The sequence below is a fragment of the Copadichromis virginalis genome, linkage group LG13, assembly GCF_057382275.1.
Source record: "Copadichromis virginalis isolate Kocher_CV1m ecotype Utaka linkage group LG13, C_Virginalis_male_GT1.1, whole genome shotgun sequence".
NCBI lineage: Eukaryota > Metazoa > Chordata > Actinopteri > Cichliformes > Cichlidae > Copadichromis > Copadichromis virginalis.
In genome coordinates, this window is record NC_140630.1 from 8,073,416 (window position 1) to 8,086,128 (window position 12,713).

Below are 12,713 nucleotides of genomic sequence, written 5' to 3' on the forward strand. Positions count from 1 at the left end.
CAGAGAGGAGCTCAATGTTAATATCAACCTCCAGATTCAATGCGCGCACCGAGCGTTAACCTCGAAACCGGCAGCGGGTCTCCCCCCGAGGTCAGTCGTTGTCAATTTCCAACAATTCACAACCAAAGAGATGATACTTAAAAAGGCATGGGAAAAGAAAATAGTCACTCTGGACCGAAACAGGGTTTATTTTGACCATGACTACTCGGCGAGAATGGTGCAAGAACGCAAAGCATACGTGAACATCAAAAAGATATTAAAGAAAGAAGGCATCCGTTTTCAGACTCCTCTCAGCAAGATGCAAATCCACTGGCCAAACGGAGTGAAAACCTACGGCAACACAGAGCAGGCTGCTAGTGACCTGCAAGAGAGAGGATACAATGTGGAAAAAGGGATAAACAGCCGGGAGAGAGAGCACCGAAGGACGTCCGTCAACCGGGGCAGCAACATGGACACCAGTGCTGGGGTGGCTAGCAGGGGAGTTCGAGAGAGACTTCAAGAATTTCAGCATAGCAATAACAGTGCATGAGAGGGGTATATGGAGACGTATGACGACAAGATGGATTTAAGGTGTGTCTGGTAGGATTATGTGGAAACACAAAGTTGGCTATGGATGGACTGTACATAATAACAAGGACTAGTATGAGTGTGACAATCTTTCATGAGTCATATCTCATTACTGGCGGGGGGCCCTTTCAATACGGGAGATATACCCCCCAAAAACAAAAAGAGGAACAACAGGTGGGGAAGGTGGTTGGTACCTCTTTACTGAAGTCCTCTTATTTGTACATAAAACTTCATTTAGTTTGAGTCCAAGTACTTGCTGTACTGAGCCATGTACTGACTAGAAAAGTGGCTTCACTGGCTTTTCACTGGAACTTGGACCTTTGACTATAAAAACTCAATCGCAAAATCTTGTGACATTACCAATAAGTTCGATGTGTCACATGGCCCTCTTCCTATGGAAAAAACAAAAGTTGTATCCAAGATGGCCGACTTCTAAATGGCCACCATGGTCACCACCTATCTTGAGGAGTTTGCCCCCTCACATATACTAATGCGCCACAAACAGGACTTTAATATCACCAACCATTCCCATGTTATTACGGTGTATCCATATAAATGGCCCACCCTGTAGAATAAATGAAAATCAGCATTGTCAAAAAAGAGCCTGATTAAACAAAGAGGATTTAACTGCAGAGTTAGCTGAAAAAAATCTGGAAAAAAAAGACTGAAAATCAAATAAATTAAGCAAAATGAATAAATATATTAATTTCATTCATGAAAATCAGACCACAGCTTCTGTTGTGGGTAATTCAAGCTTCCCTTGTGCTTACAGGAAGACCAAAGCCAACAAAAGGAAGTGAGCACAGGAGTGCAGCACTGTCGAAACACATTTGCACATTTACTGTAATTTCAATTTCGTTTCTTAGCAAAGGTGAAATTTAAAGAAAACTGAAACAAACCTCTAGACTAAAGGTTTCTCACATCACTGCTTCTCGGGGTGAGTCCCTTTTTCGTTTAAAAGTTTGGCTGTTCACCTGAAAACTATTTTCTCTGGCATGCTGGTGTTTTCCCTTTTCCTGAGAAAAATGCCAGAAATGTTTCACTAAAGCCTTTGAAGGTTATTGTTCTTTCAGCGTGTACACCAGAGAGCACAGGTCAAATCTTTTTAACACAAAGCTTCATTTAGTTTGAGTCCAAGTACTTGCTGTACTGAGCCATGTACTGACTAGAAAAGTGGCTTCACTGGCTTTTTACTGGAACTTGGACCTTGGACTATACTGGACTTGTAGAAGGTCATTCTGGAGGGTAGAAATGGTACCTTATGGCCAAATCTAATTCAGAATTAATCAAGCAGCTCATTGGGACCCACAGTTAAAATGATGATGTATATATACTGTATACCCATACATACCCCCATGATCCAGAGATTCGGGCATGGTGTCTGGCCAGAGCTCATCTATGTAATATGTGGATGTCCTCCAAACTAAATAGGAAAGAGACCACCCACCTTGTTATCAGCATTCAGCTCAAAAACCTGCATCTTTGATAGTACGGAAGTGCATTGGTGCTTATGGAATTGATAGCTTGCACATCTAGACAAATGCAGAAATGTATAAATAGCTTTTAGAGCAACATCCTCCCCCATCCAGACAATGTTTTTTCTTAGGGAAATCATTGGATTATTCAGGAAAACTATGCTAAACCACAGCGCAGCTATTAAAAAAAGTATGGCTTCTAAGTAGAAGAGAAGCAGGAACGGGATAATATTGCTGGGTTCCCGGACGTTTACAACAATGATCACGTGCGTACCGAACTGTGGAGTGGAATCAGTTCAGATTTTGGATCAACCATGATCCGTTGCACCACTAGTTTTTACTAACTTGTGTTTAACACCAACCTACCAGAGGGTCTGCAGATGAAAATTAGCCCAAGGCTAATCTGGCATATTTACATTTGTTAAAATGTTCATTAATATGTATTGCCCCTCTTTCTAAATAAAATAAAATAAATAAATAAAAGTAAAAGAATCTACACTTTTTTTTCTAAAAGTCTGGCAAAGACCTGTTGAAATGCTTTTAAGGGCAGTCTCCAGTTACAATGACAGAAGTAAAAATTGATGACTGGAGCAGCTGATCACGTGGGTTTGTGGGTTTCTGCACGGCATCCTAAAACTAACTTCTTTAAACTTCTTCCTCCTTCTGTTTGTATGACATGTAAAGTGAAATATCTTAAGCCATGTATCGGTTCTGGCATATACAGTAGCTCATGAGAATTGGCTCTTCAGTAAATTAGAAATAATGCATGCTTGTGCTAAACTATTGTTTGGTCTTTAGTACTCTTGGCAAAATGATACTTGGAGATGGTAGATGTTGACATGCTGACAATAGGTCACTCTAGCCGATTGCTAGGTGGTTGCTAGGCCAGGCAATGTGATATCTGATAAGAGCCACAAGGGCCTAAGATGTACCTCCTGTATCAGGCATAGGCAGCCTTCAACATTAAAAGCCATTTTAGCCCCTCCTACCAAAAGAGAGACAGTACCACACACGTGGTGGTGACAGATGGCTTGTTTTGTTTGTGTGTGTGGGGGGGGGGTGTCTTTTTCAAAGCTTGTGAGAGCCTCAGTTTGACAACCTGGGGAAGACTCACTGTTGTCCAGGTGACTATCATACCTAATTGTTTGCCAAGAACTGTAGTATATTGATTGAAGCGATGTAGAGACACTTTCAGGTACTGTTGTCTCCTTAATATGAAGGCACTCCTGAACCTGAGACGATGTACTTCATGTTGCTGTCTTCTTACAAACTTTATGCCAGCCTCCTTTTCCATCAGGACTTTGCACCTGCACAGTGCCAAGCCTACTACCAAATAATCTGCTGAACATTTTGTTACTGTGCGTTACTTGTCATGATCCTGGGTCAGTGACCCAGCGATTAGATTCTATTGTTATTATTTTCTAGTTTATTCTGATTTTGTATTTGTTCTTTGGTTCTCGTGTTTTATTTTTTCCTACCTGTGTCTAACGCCCTGTGCTCTGTTTGTGTCCCCGAGTTTTGTGTTGTAAAACAGTCTGTGAGTTTCCTGTTTTACTTTGAAGGTTTGTGTCTCTTCGTGTCTAATTAGGTTCAGCTGTTTTCCCCTCTGGTGTGTCATTCCCTGATTACTTTGTGTGTATTTATAGTGTGCGTCTGCCATTGTTCCTCGTCACGTCGTCTGTGTAACCTGGTGTGGATCCTTTTTCTCACCACACCACATGACTGCTGCCCCAGCCGTGACATTACTGGCAGTTGAACACCACAGATTCAGCAGTGTTATTGAAGGTGACAAGAAACGAATTGAGACGAGTTAAGGAGCTCATCTTCTATAACTGACCACTGAAAATAATCGATGTAATCCACCATCTAACAGCCACCTGAAGTGTTGAGGTTCCCTTCCCAGACATTTCAACCCCCACTTACGGCTTCTTTCATGTGATCTCATCAGCTCACATGATATTCGAGTGGGACAATTTCATACAGAAGCTTTGACCCCAAGGGTAAAGACATGCCTACTTTTTTATATTTTTGTCACACCTTGGCTCATGTGATGACTCACTTTCCCTTAATGGGTCAATGAACCCATGCATCACCTCTGAGAACCCACTGGGGTTAAATACCTGAGGGAATTTCCATCAGTAGTTTCAGAACTGAAGAAGCCTGTTAAATGAAAGGTGAAATGAACCAAAAGTCCAGCTGCCTTTTTCAAGTATTCAAGACAATCTCTGTAAGACTCTACTAAAAGAGATTCTAGTAATTTGATACAGGATTTCTGACTTTCATCAGCTATAAACCATATTCATCATAAATGAACTAAAAGGATTGAAATAGTCTCCTTTACAGGCGATAAGTATCTTAAACATTGAGACCTGAGTCTCATACTAAAAGCCTTTAAAGTTGCTTAAATTTAGCATTTTAACCATATTGAAGCTCCCTTGAAGTTGCTAGTTTGAACCAGTTGTGGAGAAACTGCACTTTTTCTGCAGTCAAAACATCTGCTTACTAGTTTCCCCATGTAGGCCATGTTTAGGCATACCTACTCGGGCTCTGTGTGGTATAAATATGGATTTGCCGTTCACCCACACCTACCCAGCTGGGGTCCTTCAAGTTTTTTGCTGGCATATTTATAGAAGGGAAATGCAGCTATACTGTGGAGAAGGTGAAACCACTGAACATGTTGTTGCACTGTCATGTGAGGTTGAGAGAAGGTGACTGGTTCAAATCGCAATTAAAAGTGAAATGCAATTTTATTGATGTACTGCAAAATAAATTCCAGAAGTAAGAGCTGTGGTGCCATTTTCCAATTTCCATTCTCTTCAACTTATCCTTTTCAGGGTTGCGGCTGGGGCTGGAGCCTATCCCAACTATCTTAGGGCGTGAGGCAGGTTGCACCCTGGACAGGTCACAGAGGCTAACACAGAGAGACAATTAACCTAACCCGACTAACTGCATGTCTTTGGACTGCTAATTTGTCTAATCATAATTTATGTACATGGTCACTATGGCCCCCCCCACCCCACTGTAGTCTGCCCCACTGGGGCCCAGTTGGAACCTTTCGGCTCTAAACTCCAGTGGACCATCTGTCTGTGGTCTCCAGTGCTCCCACAGACCCCAAGGAGGCCTATTTGCTGTGTAACCGTTCAAGCCTTGTCCACTGCATGTTTGACTAACTTCTTTAGCCCTTTAGAAATGAAACCAGAGTTTTATTGTAAGACACAATTGTGTTCTGAGTGGCAACTGAAGAGTAAGGTTTCATTTTCCCCTCCCACAGATTCTCTTGTTCATATTTTTAGGGAAAGTGAAACTCTAGTGACACAGACTTGATCTAGTGTGCCGTGTCAGCCACGTCTAACTGTTCAGATGTCTCACGAGAAAAGGGTGTAACCGGTTTGCTTTATTGGGTTACTCCCTTGTGAGCCCGTATCACAGGCAACAGCAGCAGACTGCAGTACAGTACACACATGAAGACACTCAGCTCAGTCTGTTTAATTTGGTAAATAAAGGGTTTTGTTTGCATAAAATGTGGCTTTGTCAAAATCCTGACTTAAATGGGATACAGAAAATAAGCTTATGGATTTGCTAACTGGCCACTTTATCATGGCTACTTTACCAGTACCTGGTTGCACATCCTTTTGCCTTCAGAGCTGTCTTAATTTCTTGTGGCATAGATTTAACAAGGTGCCAGAAGTGTTTCTCAGATTTTGGTCCATCCTGATGTGAAAGCATCACATGGCTGCTGCAGATTTGCCAACTGGCATCAGTGATGTGAATCTCTTGTTCCACCACATCCTAAAGGTGCTCTATTGGAATGATATCCGGTGACTATGGAGGCCATGAGTATGTTAATAATAATAATGGATTGCATTTATATAGTGCTTTTCGAGACCCTCAAAGCGCTTTACAATTCCACCATTCATTCTGTCACAGACCTGGGTCTAAAGGACCCACGGTCTTTGAATAAGTATGGACATGTGTATTTTTGGTGCTGCTGTCCTCTGTTTCCTTATGTTTGTGTATAGGTGGGTGTGTGGGTGTGGCAGAGCACCTGTTCTTCACCCCTGGTGGGCGTGGCAGACAGGAGCCTGGCCACACCTGAGGAGAAGAAGCGCACGTACCTGAAGCTGATCAAGCCTCGTCGGGGAGCTATTTAACAGTTTGGCTAAGCGCTCCTCAGTGCTGGATTGTTGCGTAGGACTCCACGTCAGTGTCTTGACTTAGGTTTAAATCAGTGTGTGCATACCTGCAAGAGCATGTTTCTTGACAGCTGCCTCTGGTATTCTTTCACCCAGGAGGAGCGTGGAAACAGGAGGGCAGTAAGCACGGGGATTGCGAAAACACGGGAGCGGAGAGCACAAAGACACGGATTTTGGGAGAAGACTGCACGGGAGTCAAGGGAGCACACGGGGATTTATTGTTATTTTCCTGCACTGTAAATAAAGACACCGTTGCAGTGAAGTGTCCTGCGTCCTATCTCCCCCACACCCCCACGGTCTGCCATGCAGACCGTGACACATTCACTCTCACATTCACACACTGGTGGAGGCACAGCTGTGGGGCGAGGCTGCCATATCGCACCATCTGTCAGTCTATTGGCCAACACCAATAGGCGGCAGGTGAAGTGTCTTGCCCAACGACACAACGACCGAGACTGTCCAAGCCGGGGCTCGAACCGGCAACCTTCCGATTACAAGACGAACTGCCAACTCCTGAGCCACGATCACCCTGTTGAATGTTGAATGCATTATGTTAAAAAAAAGTTTTAGGTGATTTGAGCTTTGTGATATGGCACATTGTCCTGCTGGAGGCTTCCATCAGAACTCATGCTCCAGTTAGTCCCCAGTGTTTATATAGTTGCGTCTTTTCTGCTCTCTCGGCCCATGTATTCCCCATGCGTGCCCTGCCTCAATTGTTTTTTTTTTTTTGTTGTTGTTGTTTTTGTGGGGGGGGTGTTCACTTTGTCCTTGTCCTACATTTAGAGTATCTTCTACACCACCGCATAGAAGCAGCACTGGGGCATTCACATGAAGTTTTTTAATAAAAGAATAAAATCTAGAGATTTCAAACTAAAGGCAAATGTCCCTTGCAGGAAGCTGCATCCTCTTTTCTCTACCCACTGAATTGCTCTCTGCTGTTTTCCTCTATTACCCAATTACATAATCATGCAATCCTGTGGCTGCTGTCCATGCTTAGCAACTAATTTCCAGGCAACGCATGGAAATGAAACAGAGCAATAAACTCCAATTTCATGCAGTATAATTTCATAATACCAAATTATGATCAATAATGGAGCACTGAAATGGCTTGGTGCACAGTAAAAAAAAAAAAAAAAGGTAATCTTTTCCTCCATGTTGTTACAATAACAACGTGTGCATTTTCTTTCTTCAAATTACTTTACCTCCTGCTCTGTCACTAGCATGGATAATCTGATAATACTTCATTTTAAAATGGTTCATTGTTACCTAGCAGACAACACAACCTTTAAATACACATGTCCGAAAGCTGCTCTGGTTTTTAATGTATCCATTTCCCCAGTCTTGGTTTTTCAAGTGCATTCCAAAAACATACGTGATGACTCTAGTGGAGAGATAATTGCAGAGGTTCAGGAGAGTGGGGAGACCACAGATACAAACAGTGATGTTCAGCACGGTTGTTTGGTAGGTGGTGTCTCAGGAATTTCCTCCATGTGGAGGAATTGTAATAACAGCAAAGGTTAAGATTTACATGCTTATTTACTTGTTTTCCTTAAAGACACAGTCCGCTCTAAAGAAAATGTCACTAACTACTGCAACATTAGGCAATCACTTCCTGGTGACAGGTTCTATAAGTTTGTTTTAAAACAGCATTTCCCTCTTGTTACATGCTTATAATTTAAACTGCTCTTTTATAGCATCATTCAGATCCTTAGAGTATATAAAATAAGCATGATCTGAAGCTGAAGTGGTTTTAAAAAGATACTCATCTGTTATATCTTAGCAGGATTAGTCAAAGATTTTGGAACGTCCCAGTCAAGGAAATGTAAACATGGGAAGAGCAGCAGTAAGACCCGCCCACACCCACCGGATATGACATTAAGCCATATACAGCATGTAAATTGATATGGTGTTGCAAAGTGGCTTGCAGATACCACTGTAGGCAGGGTTAAGTTGCTTTATTTGTGCATCCTATATTTATTTGCCATCAGCTGTTGTGGACTGGTGTAGTGATCAATTAATCATAACTTCATTTCCTTTGCAAGCTAATGCTATGCTCAGTTTTTGATCAATAACTTGGAAGCGATATCCACAGAGACATCCATAATGGAGCTCTGACATCGACTTTGCATTTTCAAAAAGGGGAACCTTAATAAGTGCAAAAGTTTTGGCGCGAGATATGTGAAGACTTATCAAAGTGTCTGAAATGTAACATTCCAACTTCCCCCTTAGTGTGTTTGTTGGGCAGCTTAGATAATGTCACTTCAGAAAAGAATATCGCCCATATGGTTTTCACTGCCCTATGCATAGCCAAGAAAACAGTCCTCATGAACTGGAAAAATAAAAATAATCTTAATTCTAACCAATATAGAAATTATCTATTAGATTACATTAGTCTTGATACAGCCTCTGCCACCACATTAGATCAATTGCTCTGGGCCCCTTTTATCAGCTCCATCACCTAGTGGGGGTGGGGGGTCATAGTTCGGTCCCGCCTTCACTGTTGTGATTGGTGAGGGGGTAGGGACAGGCTTAGGGCGTCGGGGGGTTCCCCGGAGGCATCTTCCTTGGGGGGCTCAACCCGGGGTAGCGGTCACGTCCGGTTGGGGGCTCTGTTGGCTCTCAGGTGACTGTTTCCTCGCGGCTGCGTGCAGCGGGGCTAGGGGAGGGTCTGTGCTGACGGACGTGGGTTACTGACCTGGCAACCTGGCTGCCCCTGGGTGGGTCCGGGATGGGCGTGAGGTTCTGGGGGCGCTCCGTCTCTGGGCTGGGGCCCGGGCCGGGCCTCGGGGGCTTGGGTCCTGGTTGGTGTGTTGCCGGGGTTGTGGGCGGGTGGGTGCATGGGGGCCCGGCCCTGGAGCAGGGTGCCGCCGGTGCGTCGAGCCGCCTGGGGGGCTCTTCAACTGGTGGGGGGGATGGTCACATCTTGCAGGAGCTTTCTTCTCTTCAGGAACTCTCTGCAGGAGGGGGAGATACAGGAGAGGTGGAGGAAGATCTCAGCCTGGGCGTTTACCGTCTTATGTAGTCTGGAAGATGTGTGGATGGTGGGGTGGGTGCAGTTTTCTCTGTGGTGGGGTTGGGTGGACTGTCCAGGGCTCTGCGGAGCCGGGGGGCGCTACTGCACTGGGCCCCGGTCTGATGGGCCTGGGCCCCCCTTCCCTGGCGGGTCGCGGAGGGTGGGAGTGCCTACTGGGGTCAGCGGGGGAGCTGGCCCCAGGGAGGGGTTACCTGCCCCTCCCTTCCTTCCCTCCCCATCTCCAGCTGCCTCCCTCTTCCCGCTCCTCCACAACCACCCACACATGCAGGGCCTTGGAGTGGGGGTATGTCACCAGGGTGCAGAGGAGGCTACCCCCCCCCCCCCCCCCCCCCCATCCCCTTCTGGCTGCCTCTGCCTCAATTTTATCCCACAACTTAGACATTCACATTACTCACACTCTCATTACACATACATATAGGATCTTGGGGGTGGGCACAATCACGGAGTCCAAATTACCATCAGGGTGTATACCTCACCCCTGACGTCGTTGCCCACCTCTCAATTTTAAATACACTTAGTCATTGAGGGCTAGCAGGAGGGACTATGCGCTTACCTGCTGCTCCTTGGCAGGTAGCTCCATGCCCTCCTGGGTTTTAATTGCACCTTAGAACACATATGCATCAACACTACAATGAGCGGGTGGAGGGAGGTTTGGAGTCTTCTCCCACCCCCATTCTCTGCGGCCTGCTGGAGCGGGAGGGCTAGTAGGAGGAGTTGGCCGTCCGACTGCGGTCTGGGGTGTGGGGCCTCCCTGCTGCTGCGGAGTCGGGGTGGTCTGCCTCTCCCCACCGCAGGGAAAAGGGTAACACCACCTGGGTCTGGGTGCAATTCCCCCCTCCAGGGGCAAGGGTACCTAGACCCGGTTTGTAGAGTACGCTTGGGGAGTGTGATTGTGTGTACAGCGTCTCTTTATGTCTGTCTCCACGTTGGTTGAGTGTGGAGTGAGTGCATATGAGAGCATGATGGTGGGAATGGATGTTTGTATCTGTGTGTGCCTGTATGTCTGTGTCTATATGTCAGGTTGGGTATCAGACGCCACCTCTCTGGGGACACCTCAGGCCCTCCAAGGTTTGGAGGCCTATCTCCACCCACCACCACTTCCCCTGCCGGTGGCGGACCCCCTCAGGTGTCGGTGTGTTGGTGGTTCTTTGTGTCTGGGGGTGGGCGTCCGGGTACACACCGGCTCACTCCTTGGCGGCCGCTTGTCGGGGCCTGGGGCCTGGGGCTCGCTCGGGCCCCTTTGGAGGTGGGGTGCCCCCGGCCTCTCGGCCTGGGGCTCGGTCACTCAGGCACAGCTGGGGGCCGGCGGAGCTCACGGGCGCGTCACTGCAACTCCCCCTGACTTCTGCTCCGCGGCTGCTGGGCGAGCCCTCATCTGGGACTCTCCTCAGCTCTTACTGGAACAGTGGCGCGGCTGCCCCTCTGTTGGTCTTCCATGGTCTCTTGTATTCTGGGGGCCTCTGGATGTCTGGAGTTTTGATCTCCTCCATACCCGCTTCACACCCTGGAGGACGGGGCTGTGGCCCCCCCACACTCCCTAGCAGATCATTACATGGAGAAACCTTTGGAATGCAAGCATGCTGATCCACACAGGTATGCACACATGGGTATTCACAGACGCGGACTAAAGCTTTCTTGGCTGCTGCCTCAAAGCACACTGTGCGCTGTCTATCTTGCGTGCTGCACAATATCGTTTATTATTTAGTAAATATTGATATCTATGACTAGCTAGTTTATTGTGATGGTGCTTTGTTTTCTCTATTATTATGTTGCTCTTTGTTGTTTGCTGTCTCCTCTGTTTGTTTTTTTTTGTTTGTTTTTTTTTTTTTTTTTCTCCATACAGGTGACCCAGGAGTTCTTTTTTTTTTTTCTCTCTCTTCCTCCCCCTTCTCACCGTCTCTTCTCCCCTTTGGTTTTCTTTCTTTCTCTCCCCCTCTTTCTCTCATTCATTCCCCCTGTCCTATTTATTTAAAAAAAAAAAAAAAAGACAAAGGATGAACTGAAGCTCTGCCATCACGTAATGTCGCATACTGCTGTTTCTGATGTCATTTAAAAAAAAAAAAAAAAAAAAAAGCCATATACAGCATGTAAATTGATATGGTGTTGCAAAGTGGCTTGCAGATACCACTGTAGGCAGGGTTAAGTTGCTTTATTTGTGCATCCTATATTTATTTGCCATCAGCTGTTGTGGACTGGTGTAGTGATCAATTAATCATAACTTCATTTCCTTTGCAAGCTAATGCTATGCTCAGTTTTTGATCAATAACTTGGAAGCGATATCCACAGAGACATCCATAATGGAGCTCTGACATCGACTTTGCATTTTCAAAAAGGGGAACCTTAATTATCAGGGGATCTGCTCTCTCACCAAGGGGGGCACAGTCGCAGTTTGGATGTAGAAGAAAGGCAGAATATCAAAACAAGCACAAACCACAAACGATAGTAACCTATAAATTCTTTTTATTTCAACGCATGAAATTTCTTCTTTTTAGTGAGAGCATGTGAGAATGCTGAATGTTTTTAAATAATAGCAGTAAGTGATTGTATTAATGATTATATTGATGGGTTGTACTGATCAGTTTCTTGTTTTGAAAACGGCTCCAATTCAATTTTGTTACATGTATTGTTCTGTAGCACAACTAAGTAACAAGATAACAGTTTTCCACTAGAGGCTGACACAGTAACCTCTGTTTAACCCTTCAGAAACTACATTTCTATCCAAGGGGAAAGCAGTACAAACATGCAAGCTTTCAAAAAGCACAAATGCTCACAAACACACATTTCCCTATCCAAATGGTGTTATTTGTGACCTCTAGCATTACAGATGCACTGCACAGGGAGAAAACGCAAGATTTGCATCTTCTCTGCTCTGCAGAACACACCTGCTTAAAATAGCTTTTTAAGCCTTTATTTGGTTTTGCAAATAAGAGTTTGAATTTTGAGAGTAATTAAGTGCATCAGCAAAAGATGCACAGCTCACTGAAGGTCCCAACACAACACTTCAGTGAGGTTGAGGTTTGGACTTTGGGCCACTGCGACACCATTATTCTTGTCTTTTCTGGCCAAGCTTCAGGTGTGAGACGGATGGCATGCATGCCAAAGTATTCTTTGGTATGCAGAGGAGTTCATGGTCAACTGAATGAGGGTACTACAAAGAGGATTTCATCTTATCCAGGTAACATCAGGCTGAACCCTGAGTTCTACAAAGCTGGTTCACTGTTACTGGGGTATATCACCACTGTAGTTTATGCACAAACCTTAACCTGCGCCAGAGCAGTTTGTTCTACAGTGGAAATCATTGCCTACTGACTGATCAATTTTCTCAGGAAAATACCTTGGAGAGTAAGAAGATATGTTGTTCAATAGCATCTATTTTCTCTGGATTTCCCTGACAGTCAGTAAGACCGCACCCCGCCCCTTTGTCTATAGCAGCTGTGTAGCTTT